General features: G+C 46.9%; 1 long non-coding RNA gene across 1 annotated transcript in view; it reads left to right on the top strand.

Moving 5' to 3' along the window:
• The first annotated feature begins 5,946 nt into the window (after positions 1 to 5,946).
• LOC129693774 (uncharacterized) overlaps positions 5,947 to 15,000 on the top strand; it is a 9,448-nt gene continuing 394 nt past the window's right edge. The window contains exons 1-3 of the long non-coding RNA XR_008722911.1: positions 5,947 to 6,564; positions 11,658 to 11,757; positions 12,979 to 15,000. The exon at positions 12,979 to 15,000 is cut by the window's right edge and continues 394 nt beyond it. This is a non-coding gene — a long non-coding RNA (uncharacterized LOC129693774). The remainder of the gene's footprint in view (positions 6,565 to 11,657; positions 11,758 to 12,978) is intronic.

The following is a 15,000-nucleotide window of genomic DNA, read 5'->3' on the forward strand; positions in this document are numbered from 1 at the left end:
GAGAGTGTCAGTGGCTGGGTATAGGTTGCTCCTCTGGTCGAGGAAGAACCGGAGGACTTTGAGACCATCGTGGTGGGGGATGGAGGTGTAGAGTGACTGGACGTCCATGGTGAAGATGTCAAGGGCCTAGAGAATGGAATGCGCGGAGATGAGTTCTGAGGTGTCTTGAACATAGGGCACGAACAGGGTGATAGGATGGAGTCAAGGAATTTGGAAATGAGTTTGATGGGGCACGAACAGGCAGAGACAAGGGGTCTTCCGGGACAGACAGATTTGTGGATTTTAGGGAGAAGTTAAAATCGGGCTGTGCGGGGCTGGGGAACGATGAGGTTGGAGGCTCGGTCGGGTAGGGCATTGGAGTGGATGAAGTCGGTGATGGTGCTGGAGATGGTGGCCTGGTGCTCGTCAGTGGGGTCATGGTCCAGGGGTAAGTAGGAGGAGGTGTCCGAGAGTTGGCGCGTGGCCTCAGCTTTGTATTGATCGGCGCGCCAGACTACCACGGCACCTCCCTTGTCAGCGGGTTTGATAACCAAATCTGGGTTGTTGCGGAGTGAGTCGATGGCAGAACGTTCATGTGGTGAGAGATTGGAGTGAGACAGGGGAGTGGAGAAATTGAGGCGGTTGATGTCGCGACGGCAGTTATTGATGAAAAGTTCTAAAGCTGGAAATTGGCCACGTGGGGGGTTCCACGAGGAGGGGGTGCGTTGGAGACGGGAAAAGGGGTCATCAGTGGGGGGCGAGGACTCCTTGCCATGGAAGTACGCTGTGAGGCGGAGGCGACGGTAGAAGCGCTCCAAGTCGTGGTGGGCGCGGAATTCATTGAGGTGGGGACGGAGGGGGACAAAGGTAAGACCTCTGTTGAGGACAGACCGTTCGGTGTTGGAGAGGGGGAGGTCGGGGGGGGGATGGTGAACACCCGACAGGGATGGGGGTTGGGGCCGGAGGAAGGCAGGTGGGTGGACTGGGGACGAGGCAATGTGTGGTGGGGAGGTGGGGGGGGGTCAGGGGGGGGGGGGGGGTGAGAGGGCTGTGGTGTGGGTGGGGAAGAGCAGGGGTCACACAGTTAGAGGGGGTGGGGGAAGACTCAGTCGAACTGCCACTGAGGTAGACCAGGCTGGGTCGACTGGCACTAGGACCCAGTGGAGTCAACCCCAGGAGAGTGGGAGTAAGCAGCGTGAAGGCTTCAGGCCCAGTGGAGAGTCCAGGCTCCAGGTGAGGCGACGGCTGTGGGTTGTTGGAGGGAGGTGGAGTGGCGAGGGTCAAGGGTCAGCGGACCCGATGGTGGGAGTCCAGTGGCGAGGGTCAAGGGTCAGCGGACCCGATGGTGGGAGTCCAGTGGCGAGGGTCAAGGGTCAGCGGACCCGATGGTGGGAGTCGATGGGCGGTTGAGTCGGGGTCCGCGGGCGATGTGTTGGAGGTCCCGGTGGGCGGATGGTCGGCGGGGCGGCGCGGCTCGGGCCCGGGAAGGCGACGAGATGGGTGCAGCGGCCATGCTGGGAGAGCCCCGGTCCAGCGGCGTTATTGGGGGGGGGCCCGGCCCGGCCCGGCCCGGTGGGGGCGGCGATGAGGCTAGGCTGTCCCAGAGGGCGGCGAGGGTCGGAGGAATCGGCGGGGGGAAGAAAGTCCGAGTTACCGAAGCTGCGAGGCTGGGCGTCATCGGTGGGCAGGTGAGGGTCGGCGGCAGCATCAACGTGGAGGTCGGTGAAGGCGGCGTCCTGGTGAGTATTGAAGGCGCTCCTCGTGGCCAAGATGGCGGGTGTCGCGGGACTCGGGCAGGCGATGCGGGCCGGAGTTGGGGCCCGGAGTCTGCGGGTGTTGCGGGCCGTCGGGAGAGGCCTGGAGGCGGGATAATTTGAGGTCCTTGGTGGAGTTCAGATGGGCCAGGAATTGTTGATTGAAGAGGTGGATCTTCCGGCGGATAAAATATAATTGGGGTCCGTTGCAGGTCTGGGTTAGTGAGGCCTGAAGTACAGGGAGTGTCAATGCGAGGTCCTGCTGGTGCCGGCGCATCGCAGCCAGGGTGGATCTCAGTGCCCGGTTGGAGAATTGCTGGGTATGCCGGTGGATGGCCAGTCGGTACCGATGGTCCGTTTAATCTTTAATGTTGCTGGAACAGGTATCTCTTGGAGTGGGCGAAGTCTTTCTGGATCAGGCTTGATTATATCATTTCCAACCCAATAACCAAGAATATTAATTGATGATACTGATGTTATTGACTTAGCCTCATTTAATGTTAGATTTTTAGAATGTACAACATCTAAAAACCGTTGTACATTTTCATCATGTTCAGTTTGGTCTTTTCCTGCAATAGTTATATTATCAAGATAAGAGAAAATATCTTTAAGGTTTTCCTGTTCAACAAGTTTGTCCATCTCTCTCTGAAAAACAGCCACGCCATTAGTTACCCCAAAAGGAACTCTGCAGTAGTGAGTGATATCATTTCCCATTTGCTTCAAACGCAGTGTATTTCTTCTCTGATTCCTTCAGAGGAATTTGATAGTAAGCACTTTTTAAAGCAAAAGTAGAGAATATCTTACACTTAGCTAATGTATTGATAATCTCTTCTATTCGAGGTAATGGATATGCATCAAGCTCCGTGAACTGGTTTATAGTTTGAGAGTAATCAATGCAGAATCTCTTTCTATGTCTCTCCAAGGGGTCCTTAACCACGACAACTTGTGCCCTCCGAGGGGAAGAACTGCGTTCTATAATCCCTTCTTGTAAAAGATTAGTTACTTCTGTGTTGATAAAGTTCCTATCATCTTTACTAAAATGTCTTGATTTTGTAGCAATTGGCTTGCACTTGGAGGATAAATTAGTGAATAATGAAGGACATTCAACAGATGCAGCAGAAAAACCACACAATACTGGTGGCTTTGACAATACAAGATCAGGCAGAGTTCCTTCATACATTATTTGAAGTGATCTGTGCAGTTTCTGGAAATCCTGACCTAGAATTATATCGTTACACAAATTTTTCAAAATACCAAGACATACAGATTTATAACTAGTTTTGTTCAGAATAAAGTCTACAATACAAGATCCTATAATTTGAGTATTGAGAGTTGTCAGAGCCATTGAGATTTCTCTATTTGAAGGAATTATAGTTAGATTTAGTCGGGACACAACTTGTTCACTTATAAAACTTTCTGAACTGCCAGAATCAAGTAGTACATTAAGTGTATGGCCATTAATGGATACCGTTGTAGCTGCATGAGACAAGCTCTGAGGAAATGCAACTGTAATTGCACATAAAGAAGCCGTGTATATGGCAGCAGTCACACTTTTAGTAGTTGCTTTGGACTTGCATACTCTAGAATAATGTCCCTTCTTGCCACAACTATTACAAGTTGCCTCTTGAGCAGGACATGTCTCTCTCTTATGAAGATTACCCCCACAAAAGTAACAGTTCCTTTTTGAATAATTATATGCTGCAGCAAGGGCACCTTTATCAGCAGAAATTGTTTCCGTTTGCTCCATATTAGTACGTGGCTGAAATTCTTTTGTAGTAGTTGCAGCAGAATACACATTAGATGAGCCATAAGCATCTGAATTTTTCTGAGCCAAGTCTAAAGAGTAAGCTTGATTGTAAGCTGACTGTAAATCCAAGGTTTTGTGTTCTAATAGTCTCTGTCGTATTAAACAGTGACCCCTTGTCCTGGACTTCCCCAACATCGAGAACAATCTTCCTGCATCTAGCCTGTCCAACCCCTTAAGAATTTTGTAAGTTTCTATAAGATCCCCCCTCAATCTTCTAAATTCTAGCGAGTACAAGCCGAGTCTATCCAGTCTTTCTTCATATGAAAGTCCTGACATCCCAGGAATCAGTCCGGTGAACCTTCTCTGTACTCCCTCTATGGCAAGAATGTCTTTCCTCGGATTAGGAGACCAAACCTGTACGCAATACTCCAAGTGTGGTCTCACCAAGACCTTATACAACTGTAGTGGAACCTCCCTGCTCCTATACGCAATTCCTTTTGCTATGAATGCTAACATACCATTGGCCTTCTTCACTGCCTGCTGCACCTGCATGCCGACTTTCAATGACTGGTGTACCATGACACCCAGGTCTCGTTGCATTTCCCCTTTTCCTAATCGGCCACCATTCAGATAATGTTCTCTTTACTGCAAAATGGTTCTTTGTTGCTCTGTGATCCTTAACCTTTCCCTGTAATGCACCCATTGCCCAGATGCCAAACTTAGTAAAAACCCTGAAACCAGGGAAGATTTGGGATGAAAATCAATATAACTACAGGTGCTGATTTACAAAACAAGACACAGAGTGCTGGAGTAACTCAGCGGGTCAGGCAGCATCTGTGGAGAACATGGATAGGTGACGTTTCACAGAGTGTTGGAGTAACTCAGTGGGACAGGCAGCATCTGTGGAGAACATGGATAGGTACAAGGTGCCTATATCCAGCTACCAGTTGCAAGGTTTGGCCCACCTCATCTCTTCAGCATTCTCCCCATCTACATCTTCAATCTGAAGAAGGGTCCTGATCTAAATGATGCTTGTCCATTCACTTTGTGGTGACAAAGATGCTGCCTCATCTGCGAGTACCGACCGCTCTTTGTTTTTAGACTTAGTTATATTCCCTAATTGGGTCTGGTGATGGTGATGGGAACCCCCTCTTTCCCTGCACCCCCTCTTTCCCTGCACCTCCCCCCCCGGTAATGGGAACCCCCTCTTTCCCTGCATCTCCCCCCCCCCGGTAATGGGAACCCCCTCTTTCCCTGCATCTCCCACCCCCCGGTGATGGGAACCCCCTCTTTCCCTGCACCTCCCACCCCGGTGATGGGAACCCCCTCTTTCCCTGCACCCCCACCCCACTCCCCACCCTGGTGATGGGAACCCCCTCTTTCCCTGAACCCCCCCTGGTTTCCCCCCCCCCCCCCCCATCTCCCACCCCCCGGTGATGGGAACCCCCTCTTTCCCCCCCCCCCCCCCCCCGGTGATGGGAACCCCCTCTTTCCCTTGATGATGGGAACCCCCTCCCCCACCCCCCCCCTGTGATGGGAACCCCCTCTTTCCCTGCACCCCCCCCCCTGGTGATGGGAACCCCCTCTTTCCCTGCACCCCCCCCCCTAGTGATGGGAACCCCCCTTTCCCTGCCCCCCCCCCCCTGGTGATGGGAACCCCCCTCTTTCCCTGCCCCCCCCCCCCTGGTGATGGGAACCCCCTCTTTCCCTGCCCCCCCCCCTGGTGATGGGAACCCCCTCTTTCCCTGCCCCCCCCCCCCCCCCTCTTTCCCTGATGGTGATGGAACCCCCTCTTTCCCTGCACCCCCCCCCCCCCCCCCCCCCTGCACCCCCCCCATGGTGATGGGAACCCCCTTTTCCCTGCACCCCCCCGGTGGTGGAACCCCTCTTTCCCTGCACCCCCCCCCCTGGTGATGAACCCCCCCCCCCCCTGGTGATGGGACCCCCCCCTCTTTCCCTGCTTTCCCCCCCCCCCCCCCCCCCCCCTGGTGATGGACCCCCCCTTTCCCTGCCCCCCCCCCCCTGGTGATGGGGACCCCCCCCTCTTTCCCCCCTGGGATGGGACCCCCCTCTTTCCCCCCCCCCCCCCGGTGATGGGAACCCCCTCTTTCCCTGCCCCCCCCCCCCCCCGGTGATGGGATCTTTCCCTGCACACCCCCCCGGTTGGGAACCCCCTCTTTCCCTGCACCCCCCCTGGTGATGGGAACCCCCTCTTTCCCTGCACCCACCCCCCCCTGCCCCGGTGCTGATCACCCCCGGATCTCGCTCGCTGCCGGCACTGCCCATGCGTGTCCTCCGCTGCCGGCAGCACCCAAACTCCCTCGGCACTGATCATCCCCGCCGGCTGCCAGCACCGGCGCTACACATGCGCACTGATCATCCGCCAGCACTACACATGCGCACTGATCATCCCGACCGGCCGCCGGCACTGCACATGCGCACTGATCATCCCGACCGGCCGCCGGCACTGCACATGCGCGATGACCATCCCTGACACCGGTCACTGCCGGCCGCCGGCACTGCACATGCGCGGTGACCACCCCGGACCCCGGTCACTGCCGGCCGCCGGCACGACACGGGGGAGGGTGACGGATGCCGGCTTGTTGCCACGCGCCTGCGCACTGCCGGGGAGGGCTCCCGGGGAAGAGAAGTCACGGGACACAGATGGTTTAATAATAAAAGAAGATTAATTAATGTCCAGAACGGGGTCGTTGCAGCGATGGAGCGGGGTGCAGGTGGAATGCAGGCACGGCTCACTCATGCATGCGTTTTTACCATTGCACAGAGGAATATTAACTTTAAACTGGTTATATAAGCATTGCATTAGATATTAATATTAAATGCTGTGGTATAGATGCAATGCAGAGAGTAAAGATTATAGAGGAGCAAGATAGACCACTCACTCCTCGATAAACGCGTAGTATCACGTGTGTGATTGTCGCCGCCATTTTATTGCCCCCCCCCCCACACTGTCATGGCGTCCTGATCTAAATCTTCATCTCACTGCTCTGCTATCAATTGTTCTAATTGTAAATCTAAACGACCCGACCTGTCATTCTTTAGGTTCCCCAATAAAAACCAAAGGTGAGAAAAGATTTTTATTATTTTCAGTCGCTATTCTGTGGTGAAAATGTTATTTTCTGTTCTCCCATCAACGGCCATTGGGAAACTGGGTTTGTCGGTACATTAGAAAGTTATAGCAATGTTACAACATTTTGTGATTTAAAAAATCAAGTCTGTAATTTATCCCATCAGATAAAGCATAAAAAGAAGTTTAATTTGACACCTAATTCACTTTCATATCTCAAGTATTAAAAAAGTTATGGCCATTTTCACTCGGAAATTAGCATCTTGTTCCCTATTGATTTTCTATGGACATAACAAAAAAGCTGTGATCGTGGACAGTCAAAAGCCCATAACCTTCTTAAAAATTAAGAGAACTGAATGAAATTTTCAGTTATCATAGATTGAAGCATTCTGAAACAAATATAAAATAATCTTACTTGGATGGCCTGAAATTAAAGCATTTTTAAATAGCCTAAGTGCCCAAATAATATTCACAAATATGTTGCCGGTTCCACCTGCAGTCCCACGGTGAACAGCCGGCATTTAACACAATCATCCCCTCCAAGCTGGTTACCAAACTCTCAGAACTGGGTCTCTGCGCATCCCTCTGCAACTGGATCCTCGACTTCCTCATTCACAGACCACAGTCTGTTCGTATTGGTGGAAATGTGTCAGCCTCGATAACATTCAGCACGGGAGCACCTCAAGGCTGCGTGCTCAGCCCCCTGCTGTACTCACTCTATACTCATGACTGCGTAGCCAGTCACAGTGCGAACTCCATCATCAAGTTCGCTGACACTTACGCTATTTAAAAATGTTAATCATTTATTAAGAAATGGATAGATGTTTAGATCTAGTAATTGAAGTTTGAAATTAGCTACACTTGGGTAACTAACTAATTATATGCTTTAATTTCAGGTCATCCAAGTAAGATTATTTTATATTTGTTTCAGAATGCTTCAATCTACGATAACTGAAAATTTCATTCAGTTCTCTTAATTTTTAAGAAGGTTATGGGCTTTTGACTGCACACGATCACAGCTTTTTTGTTATGTCCATAGAAAATCAATAGGGAACAAGATGCTAATTCCCGAGTGAAAATGGCCATAACTTTTTTAATACTTGAGATATGAAAGTGAATTAGGTGTCAAATTAAACTTCTTTTTATGCTTTATCTGATGGGATAAATTACAGACTTGATTTTTTAAATCTCAAAATTTTGTAACATTGCTACTATGTCCTGTGTGCTGAAGCAAAGCAAGAATTTAATTGCCCTATCCTGGATACATGACAATAAACTCACTTGAATCTAGAGAAATATAAATATTAAATGCTGTAGTTATAGATGTGATGCAGAGATTAGAAACATAGACAATAGGTGCAGGAGGAGGCCATTCGGCCCTTCGAGCCTGCACCATTCGCCATTCATTGTGATCATGGCTGATTGTCCCCAATCAATAACCCGTGCCTGCCTTCTCCCCATATCCCTTGACTCCACTAGCCCCTAGAGCTCTATCTAACTCTCTTAACTCCATCCAGTGACTTGGCCTCCACTGCCCTCTGTGGCAGGGAATTCCACAGATTCACACAACTCTCTGGGTGGAAAAGTTTCTCCTCATCTCAGTCCCAAATGGCCACAGATTCACACACACTCTCTCTCCCCTCTCTCTCTCTCTCTCTCTCTCTGTGTCTCGGCCCCTCTGTGTCGCGTCTGGCTCTGGTTCTGGACGGCCCCTGGTTCTGGACTCCCCCAACATCACCAGCTGTGGGCAATCAGTGGGCGTGGGTCAAGCCAGCTGTTCCTCAACATCTGCTCGTTAGTGAACCAGTTCACACTGTGGCCACTGGACAACTGGACTCTGTGGCCACAGGGTCAGCGTGAAGCTCCCACATGGACAGAGTTGTCTCTTCACTAAACACAACTGCACAGGTTCAAGGTGAGAGGAGGAGAGGAGGGGAGGAGGGGAGGAGAGGAGAGGAGAGGAGGGGAGGGGAGGGGAGGGGTGGGATATTAACTTTAAACTGGACAGGAGATATATTAAAAGTTTAAAACAGAGCTAAAAGGGATAAACCAACTTTGTATTTTTCCTCCCCCCTCACCAGGTCCTGAAACCATTTATTTTCAGAATTCTGTTGCACCTTATACTTGTAGTAAGTCGAGAAATGGAGACCAGATCTTTTGGAAATGGTCTGGTTTGCCTGCTAGAAGGAATCTCATATCTTCCAGGTGTAACGTTTCGAACATATTTGAAATCCACATATTTATTGTTGGTGTTGGGGCGTTTTTCCAGAATTTAAGTATGAGTTTTTTTCCCATTATTAAACCGTAATTAAGTCGGGTATTTTGGGACATAGTTAGCTCAGGGCTGCCTTCCATTGTTCCAAAAATAATCTATTCTGCGTTCGGTTTCAGTTTTATTTTTAATAATTTTGTAAAAATTTCATAAATTTCATTCCAAAATGTTTGGATTTTTCTACAAAAAACAAAGGAATGTGCTATAGTTGCTTCATGGGATAGACATTTATCACAGGTGGGGGAGACATTTGGAAAAAGTTTACTTATTTTAGTTTTTGAGTAATATAGTCTATGTAAGGTTTTAAATTTCTAACGTGTGATATTCCACTCCTACAACCATTTATTAGACTGTACCAGTCTGTTCTGCTTTCGATTTTACAAGGACATAGAAACGTAATGAATAATGAATAGAGACACAAAATGCTGGAGTAACTCAGCGGGACAGGCAGCATCTGGAGAGAAAGAATGGGTGATGTTTCGTGTCGAGACCCTTCTTCAGATCCAGACTTCTTTGACCCGAAACGTCACCCATTCCTTCTCTCCAGAGATGCTGCCTGCCCCGCCCAGTTACTCCTGCCCAGTTACTTGTCTATATTCGGTATAAAGCAGCATCTGCAGTTCCTTCCAACATGAAACTTTATCAATGTATTTCTGTCTCCATTATTTCCACTAGAAACTTAATGAAGCTATTTGTTATATGGTTATAAATGATCAGCATCTGCCATTTTACCCATTTGGGCTTTCTGGTCAATCTAATGTATCGCTGCTCATGTGGGTTTTATTTTTCCCATTTCTCCGGCAATCCTCTGGGACTGATTGAGGATGTTCAATGTCCTCGCCGTTCTGTTGCCCACTCGCTCAATTAATTGACTGACTAGTGAGGTACAAATGAGTTAAAAACCATTCTACTGAGAAGCAGGAAGGAAGTGGGTCAAGAATGAAACTGTCGATGTACAGATGAGTCGTTTCAGTCAAGGCAAAGTGACTGAATGTGGTTGTGAAATCCCAGATGACAGCAGTGACAATATTCCAGTGGCAGATTCCACAGAGGAATGGTCCTTCCCCGTGTAGTTGTGTGCGGTTAATTCTCAAATGGTCCTGGCCCAGGGTTTTCAAAGTGGCTGTGTTCAATACAACATTTGCCAACTAGCTATTCACTGCAGCATTTCCTTTGCAAATGATTTAGTGGCCCTGTTCCGTTCAAGATCACACGACCATCAAACATTCTTCAGTATGATTTTACACATCATCACCACTTCAAATGGTGACATTTGTTTTAGAGAAATGAAAAGGTGGTTATGTGGGTATTTTCAGAGTCTGTGAAGGTCTTGGTGCACTGTGTGATGTTGAACTTGGAGAACACTGCAAGATGGTTATGTGGGTTATTTACAGAGGCTGGCTGTGAAGGTCTTGGTGCACTGTGTGATGTTGAACTTGGAGAACACTGCAAGATGGTTATGTGGGTTATTCACAGAGGCTGTGAAGGTCTTGGTGCACTGTGTGATGTTGAACTTGGAGAACACTGCAAGATGGTTATGTGGGTTATTCACAGAGGCTGTGAAGGTCTTGGTGCACTGTGTGATGTTGAACTTGGAGAACACTGCAAGATGGTTATGTGGGTTATTCACAGAGGCTGTGAAGGTCTTGGTGCACTCTGTGATGTTGAACTTGGAGAACACTGCAAGATGCAGGAACTATTTGGATGCTAATGAAAATACTGGCTGCAGGTTCCTCCTTAAATGAAAATAAAAGCTCGGGAGAAAATTTACATTCAATATTGTACTAAGTTTGAAAATAATGTATGATCCTGATTCTCAAATGTACCTCATTTGTAACCCCCTAAACCCACCGTGATGTGCTACATTTGGATATAGATTTAAACTGCTATAATGGTATATGGACATATAATGGTAGATGGACACACTGATCTGTTTTGTTGTCAATGCCTACTATGTTCTGTTGTGCTGAAGCAAAGCAAGAATTTCATTGTGCTATCAGGGACACATGACAATAAACTCACTTGAACTTGAACTTGAGCTAAAGCTCTAACATAGCTGCAAGGCGTGAATATTGACCATGTTCCCTTCGTTACAAAACAGCAGATTCCCACGTTTGCCATTTTATCTTAGACATTTGCCACCCACTAATAGCATTTAATATAAGGAGGTTCCAAGTCTAAACTGATCCAATATATTTGTGACCTCAGGAAATTCCCAATTTGTTTTGTCCAATTAGCTATTACAAGATGATTTTTAATCTGACGTAAACATTATCAACACAATACCTATCCACATTATCAACACAACCTTATCCACCAGATGAGGCAGAGAATTCCACAGACTCACAACTCTCTGTGAGAAAAAGTATTTCCTCATCTCCGTTTCCTAGTCAATCTAAATTGAATACTTTTGTTCCCGTTTCGCCGGCAACGTCCTGGGACCGTTTGAGAATATTGAATGTCCCTTGCCATTGTGTTGCCTTCTCTGTTCATTAACTCACTAGCGAGGTCTGATTTAGTTGAGAACATTTTACCAGTGGTCGGAGGTAATTGAGTCAAACATTAAAAAGGCGGAGTACAGATGAATGATTTGGGCCAATAGTGGTTGAATATGGTGGTGAAATCCCAGATTACTGAAGTGACAATATTCCAGCAGCAGAATCCACCAAGTGAATGTATTTTCCCCGTGTAATTGTGTGCGGCCAATTCTAAAATGCCCCAGGGTCAGGAGTTTCAAACTGGCTGTACTCAATACAACATTTGCCAACTACCAATCTACTGATCCTTAGTCTAAAACTGCACCTTGTTTCCAAACAGAGAATGTACAAAATGAGGCCGAGGTTTCTCTGCAACAGTTTGCCTGCTGGTTTGATGTTGGGTTTCTTTGTTTTCCTGCTTCGACCAGTTTCCACACAGAGTAAGTACTTTCTCTTCACCGGTCACAATCACCTTGCATTAATTATCATTGTCCGTGTAAACCCGCACCCTATTGTCAATCTCACTTTCCTCTCCACATCCCTGTATGTGTTGCTGCCTCACAAATCCACCCCATCCTTGCTGGACCTCCATTCCACATCCCTGTATGTGTTGCTGCCTCACAAATCCACCCCATCCTTGCTGGACCTCCATTCCACATCCCTGTATGTGTTGCTGCCTCACAAATCCACCCCATCCTTGCTGGACCTCCATTCCACATCCCTGAATGTGTTGCTGCCTCACAAATCCACCCCATCCTTGCTGGACCTCCATTCCACATCCCTGTATGTGTTGCTGCCTCACAAATCCACGCCATCCTTGCTGGACCTCCATTCCCCATCCTAGTATGTGTTGCTGCCTCACAAATCCACCCCATACTTGCTGCACCTTCATTCCACATCACATGATGGTGTTGCATGCCTCACAAATCCTCCCCCTCGTTGCTGGACCTCCACTCCACATCTCTGTATGTGTTGCTGCTTCACAAATCCACCCCATCCTTGCTGGACCTCCATTCCACATCCCTGTATGTGTTGCTGCCTCACAAATCCATCCTTGCTGGACCTCCACTCCACATCCCTGAATGTGTTGCTGCCTCCATTACTGAGCCCCTCCCATCTGCTCCCTCCCCTCATGGAGACATGCCCACCTGTGAGCTTGTCGCAGAGGTCTCTGCCCAAGAATCACCTGCAATGTCTCCACTTCACGCTCCCGCAATTTCCTTGAGCTGCCTCAAACACAAGTGAGTTCGGTATTCCGAAAAAATGCAAGGAATCATGGGATTTGTCAAAGGTCGTAAGGTATAAGCATAAATAGATCTCCGCGCTATAGATACAGTGAGTATACTTTTGGTCTGATTTTAAGCTTCTATTTGTCATGGCTGATCCAAAGTACCAAGATATGAAGCTGGAAGATTTTATGTCAAGGAAAGTCGATGGTTTGAAGAATTTTTTAGTGGGGAGGGGGTTAAAAAAAATGGAAAGAAAAGCTGAACTTGCTGTGTCTGCAGCAATTTAAATCAGTCTAAAGAATTCCTTAAAGTCTATTGAAAGTTATAGAAATCATACATTTAATTTAATATCAAGTAGATGTGATAATAAAATGCTGTATTTACTCAGTTATTCCAATATTGAGTGTAATTATCTCCTGCGTTTCACACAAGGTAAACCCACCAGTCACCAGCCTCATCATCATCCAATTTCTTCTGCAACTTTCAGTTTTCTCCAAATCAAAGGCACAGTTTGCACCAAGACCTTCACAACCTCTGGGAATAAATCACGTCCCTTCCAGTTCAATTCAGTTTAGTTCAGTGTCACGTTGGTGAGGTAAAGAGAAAAGCTTTTGCAGAATGCTAACCAGCCTGGAGAAAGACAAGTATAATGAATGCTATTCACAACTGAAGTTAGAATAGTTTGGAATAGTTTCCAGTAACACATATTCAAGCAGATGACTGTGTGATGTTTGAAATGTCTATGATAATGGCAAATGACAGAGTCTGTTGTTTTGTAATAAATGGAACGGTGAATATTCTTGCCTGTTCATGCTGTAGTTGGTCCGATAGATCAAACTAATATTCATTGCATCAGATCATGGCGGAGGTTGGACTTAGGAGGTCACCAATCAGCTGCATATGATCATCAAACTACTACAATTTGTCAAAGTAAGTCCAATATTGAGAGCAAATTTCTCCTCAGTTCTGAATTTCACTCAAGGTAGAACCTCCAGCAAACATCTTCACAATCACTAGTTTTTCCCTCTGTCATTTGGTGTTCTCCAAGCCCAACCTCACAGAGTTGCACCAAGATCTTCACAGCCTAGAGATATAGACACGAGAGATACATTGTGTTCCAGGTGTACACTGGCCCTATCCCCGAACTCTATCCCCATTACATTGATGACTGTACATCGATGCTAGAGTAAATATATCCACAATATGCAAACACAATCCATACCCAGAATTGTTTGGTCATGTTAGTGGAGTGGCACAAATTGACCCAGTTAGTCACCATCATAACTTGGAAATACATTGCTGGTCCTTCGTTATTTGTGGGGCCTACTCCTATCATTTACATAATTTACTAAACACATCCATCAGTGGTGGAATAAGGATGGTCACATCCTCATGGGTTAAAACTGGAAGCCTAAACACTGAGGCCCACATCCAAAAACATAGATTTATCAGCAAAACATCTGGAGGGAATCACAACTTGCAGCTCATCATCAGCTCAGGAGTTAGTGTCGTCCTCATTGTGACAAGAAATCTAATCAGGCTCCTTCCTTAATCCGGGTTAACAACTCATTTCCCCATATTGTGTGAATTCTGCAGAGAAATACAATTCATTTTTATTGCTGCTCAGCCTCTGTTTTAGATATTTTTCCCCAGTTCCTGAATCTTTCTCTTCATAATTCATCTCATCTCCCCGTCCACCCCACACTGTCCGTCACTCTCACATTCTAAACATAGAAACATAGACAATAGGTGCAGGAGTAGAGGCCATTCGGCCCTTCGAGCCTGCACCATTCGCCATTCAATATGAATAGGCTTCTCCTATTTACTCTCAGTTTCATGTCATCAAACTTAGAAACATTCAATTTGTTTCCTTGTCAATACCATAGATGAACATTGAAAATAACAGACTCAAGAACTGGCTTGATGCTGGATCATTCATCACCACCTGCCACCCTAACAAAGTCTCCTCTATGTTTCCTGTCTGCCAAATAATTTTCAATTCATGCCTGTTTAATATTGCCTAATCCACATATTTAAAAATTCAAAGACATTGCAAATGGCCATCTGTCCATTTACTTCCACAGATGATTCCTGATCCACAAATTCCCTCCAGCAGTTTGCTCTTTGCTGGTGTTTACAGAATCTACAAACTCTTGTGTCGCCACATCTTCTCCCTTATCTATTCTACACGGTACATCACCATCATCTCCAATAGATTTGTTTGCCATGATTTCACTTACATACATTCAAAAATACATTGTGTTATCGCATAAATTATTTTAAATATCCAAACACTGTTTTGGAACCCGGAAACACCAAACCAGGTTGGAGATTGAAATATGTTTTAATGAATAAAGAGCAACATTTACTAGAGAGAAACACCATTATTTTATTTTTTAATCAGTGGGAAGTAGCAACAATAATTTAAAATTACGCTTTTTGGTCAAGACACCA

Source organism: Leucoraja erinacea, unplaced genomic scaffold (assembly GCF_028641065.1).
Source record: "Leucoraja erinacea ecotype New England unplaced genomic scaffold, Leri_hhj_1 Leri_422S, whole genome shotgun sequence".
NCBI lineage: Eukaryota > Metazoa > Chordata > Chondrichthyes > Rajiformes > Rajidae > Leucoraja > Leucoraja erinaceus.